Raw genomic sequence first — 4,263 nt, 5'->3', positions numbered from 1 at the left:
TGGCCGTGAGCTCCTGCTTCCCCCTGACACCCTCCCCACTGCTTTCATCCGGATGCAGTGCCTCTTTCCAGGGGCTCTTCAGCTCTCCCAGATCCACTTCTTCTCTGCAGCCAGGGCTCTGTCCGGGCTCTGCCCCTTCTCCACTCTCACACCCACCTAAAGATGGTACCTGGTTCACTGCTTCATTCTCCCTTTCCTTTTGGGGCCTCCCCTGACTCTTGTGCCATTGGTCCTTATCTGGTCTCGGGGTGTCCATCTCGCCCAAACTCCCTGGGGAAGTCCATGCTGGCTCCAGGTCTGCAGGCCCTTCCGCAGGAGGCTGCTTCTCAGCTCTGTGCAGCAGCCAGGCACCTCCTGTGTGGGGAAGACAAACCCCAGATTGGTCCCTGCCTTGCAGCCAGGGGCAAGCACTGATACTCCTTCTACTGGGAAGGGCCTCAGATCAGGCCTGGACCTTGGCACTTGTGTTCCCTCAAGACATCGAAGTCTTCCTGCCAAAACCCCAAGTGTTTGGTCTGAAGCAGGGGCAAGTCTCTGTGCCAGGCCAATGTGCCCTACTCGCTGGAGATGAAAACAAGACTCTCAAGAGATCATGGCCCAGGTCTCAGCCCCATCACCTCAGGCCCTGCTGGGAAAAGCACACGTGGGACACGTGCATTAGGACAGTGCCTGAAAGGCTTCATGCTCTACCAGGCCGTGGAGGAAGAAGACTTAAAGCTGTGGCTCTCTCTTCTGAGAGGACTGTGCTTCTTGCCTGCTTCCAGGGCAAGGTCAGCGCAGGAAATGAACCCATGGTGCTTTGTACTGCTGGTGGGTCCGAGGTGGTCAGCATGTCACAGGAGCCTGCAACAGGCCTAAGGCCTTGGCATGAACCTCAACCTGGACTCTGGGGATGAGTCTCAGGTTTTGTGACACTCAAGGCCAAATAGATGAAAGAGTAAAGGGGTGATTCTAGTGGAAACCACAGGAGATTCACTTCCCCACACAACACAAAGGCTTCCTAATCCCACCCATGCCATGGAGCCATTTAATGCAGCCTGAGACCACGATGAAACACTTCCTGGGTATCAGGTCAACATGAGGAGGAGGAGCCAGCAAGAACCTCAATTTCCTCTGTGTCTACAAGTAACGACTACAGAGCCTCTGCATACCAGGCTGATGTCCATGGGGGACTACCAATCCCATCATGGCCTGGGAGAGGGTGGGAGAGATATGACTACCTTGGGAAATGAGTTCCTGCATTACTGAGTGAACACGGGATATTAAGATCATGGCATCCCAGGGAAACCACATCTAAACATTAAAAAAAAAAAGGAAGACAGGAAACTTGATTGTCCCCTAGCAGAGAACATTGCTTGTCTTCGCATCAGTGAATTTCAGAGACGGGGAACAACACCTGCCTTAAAACATTGCAGCATTATGTACTGTATTTGAGGTTAGCATCTGGGAAGAGCAACATAGAGCAGGTCTGCAGTTTCCAGGTGCCCCTGGCATGCTGGGCATGGAGCATTTTCGAAAGGGGAGTCAGGGGAGGGCACAGCCACACTCACCTGGCAGCAGGTCCTCCAACCTTGAGGTTTCCCCACCATCTTCATCATCACAGACCCACAGCTCCACCTCTCCTCGCTGGATGCGGCGGATTAAGTCAGGTGTGAGACCTCCATATCCTGTTTAGGGTGGTAGTTAAAGGGGGCTCGTGACAGTTAAAGAGGGCTTGTGACTTGGTACTGGATGCAGAATAACCCACCGCAGTAGGGGAATGGATGCAATGAACTCAAGGTTTCTGCTACAGCTTGTTGGACAAGGGAAGAAGGGTATTTAGGATGGAAGAGAAGGCGCTGCAGAAAGAAGCCTTCATTAGATGATGCTCCTGGTCACCCAGGCAGTGGTGGGATGGTCACAGGAAACAAAGCACCAACCACTCCTGGTATAGAAAGGGCATTAAATTCACGGAGTGACCGTGGACAGTTGTGGAGACGCAATGATCTGTGAGCTACTAGGGAGCAGAAAGATAAAGCTTTTACTCTTTTCAAGGTACAATTTTATAACAACTGTAGCAACAACTGAGCAGTCGTGCCCTCCAATGAAAGGATCAGCCCAGCAGGGAGATGAGTGCACAGGTTTGCCAGGAAGTCAAATACTACAGGGTTTGCCGGGAACACAAAGTTGGATCTGGACAAAAGAAGGCAGAAAGACACACGTGGCACAGCATGCGGAAGCCCAGTTTGGACGGTCTCTGCTGTGCTAGAGAAATCATTCAATCTCTTCCTTATGGAAATGCTCTGGGGGAAATGGAGGGGAAAGAAAGCATCAGAAAAGACAACTGGCCTCATCAAAAGTAAAGTACCCTGACATTACGCACACGCCAAAAAGAGGGCCTGTATTAGAGATTCTCTGGAAATGAAGACTGGTTTGCACTGGTTTGCCTAGCCCACTTCTTCTCATCAGTGATGGGCTTGTGATCTGCAGAGGGATTTGAGGAGGAGAGGAAGAAAAAATTTGAGACTGGCAGAGCGAGCTTGAGGGCACAGGTCTTAACATAAATACAGCAAAGCCAAAGTCTCTGGTCTATGGAGATGAAGATGTTAGGAAGGATGGTCGACAGAAGCTTTTAGTGACCCCATGACAGAAATACCTAGGGTCCATCACCTGTACATATGTCCCAAGAGACGGACATGTAGAAATGCATCATCCATGTGTTGTAGCACCAGAGGTGGATAAGACTTCTGTTAGCTTCTTCTCGGTCATAACCAAAGGAGGAGAAAGGGAATTTAGGTATCACAGAACGGAGCACACTGGATTGATGAATGTGTTTGGACAGGACACGCTAGGCAAGAGAGGGAGGAAATGAGAACCATTCCCGGAAACAGCTCTTAGTGCACTGCTGTAGAAGGAGCTGGAGTTGGGATGAACACACTGAGAGGGCAAAGGGAGATCATGTTGCCCAGAAACAGAGGCGTACGGAAGCACCAGGAGTTACAATAGTGGGGAAGACTCAACTGAAGGTGCCTGGATGAAATGAAGGAGGATTAATCACTATGAAATGTGAGACAGGCATGATCACTGGCAGAGCAGTGGGGAGGAAGGGAAATTAAAACCCCAGCCTGAAAAGTGCATGAGGACAAGACTGCTGAAACACAGGGAGAAGGCAATAAACTTCAGAGCTCATACAGAAGAAGCAAGAACCAGAACCTTACCCAGGGAAATTCTTCAGCATCTGGTCCCGGTAAAGCACCTTGTCGTCATCTTCCAGCAGCTCCCACTCCTTCTGTGAGAAATACACGGCCACATCCTCAAACACCTCCAGGAGCTGCAGTCACAAGCGTTACACCATCAGTGTCTCCGGTCCCACCTGCCTCCAGCCCCCACAGCCCTGGCTGCAATCACTCTGTGCTACAACTAGTCGCAGGCTGAGCCAGGACACGTAGGGGTGCAAAATTCCCCAGGATTCAGCTGACCTGTGCTGTGGATGCAGCTGTAGACACAGGAGCTGAGGTGTCGGCCTTAGCCCAGCTCATCTCGTTGTGTTTGCTTGGCCCCTGGAGGCAGCCTGGGCACCACTTTTAGTGTCAGGGAGCCCCGGCTCCCTGCACCCTGACCAGGCCTTCCCGTGCCAGTGCCCCTGGCTCCCTGCACTTGGGAGGAAGACCCTGCTAATGCAGCTTGGTGTGTTTGCAGCTCCATCACTACAGGCTTGTCTCTCTTCAGGTCCCTTGGCTCCCCAGATTCCTTACTGCACCCCTGGCTCCTCCTGGGCTCTGCCCCAGCTCTACTCCCACCCACACCTGAACTGGGTGCCCTGCTTACCTCCCAGCTCTCCTCCTGCTTTGGAGGCCTGCCCTGTCCCCTCTGCACTTGGCCCGGCTCAGGTGTCAGGGAGCTCCTCTCCTCCGGTCTCCCTGGGGAAGTCCTCTGCAGCTCCAGGTTTCCAGGCACCATCTCAGGAAGCTGCTGCTCCGCTCTGCTCAGGGTCCCAGCACCTGCGGGTGGGGAAGAGAGTGCACAGGTTAGCCCTGGTGCTGCTGGCACGGGGAAAGTCCTGCTCGTCTCCTGGACTGGCCTCGGACTAAGCATGGTGGAGGCTTCAGTGTGACAAAGAAGTGGCAGAAGGAAGACTCAACGTCGCGCAGCTCTTGCTAACAGACCTCCACGGGCATAAGGCTGGAGATGAGCCCCAATAACTGTGTCCCAGTCCGAGGTGGTGATTACACCATGTCAGAGCCTGCAGTGACATCGCTCCCTGGGAAAGAAGCTGGAGGGATG

General features: G+C 53.0%; 1 pseudogene; it reads right to left on the bottom strand.

The window, feature by feature from the left end:
* Positions 1–2,670: 2,670 nt before the first annotated feature.
* The window catches only part of LOC102376347, a 1,941-nt pseudogene continuing 348 nt past the window's right edge, over positions 2,671–4,263 (bottom strand).

Source organism: Alligator sinensis, unplaced genomic scaffold (genome assembly GCF_000455745.1).
Source record: "Alligator sinensis unplaced genomic scaffold, ASM45574v1 scaffold1711_1, whole genome shotgun sequence".
In the NCBI taxonomy this organism is placed as follows: Eukaryota; Metazoa; Chordata; order Crocodylia; family Alligatoridae; genus Alligator; species Alligator sinensis.
Note: the sequence above shows the minus strand (reverse complement) of the source record. Positions and strands in the feature narration are given on the sequence as shown.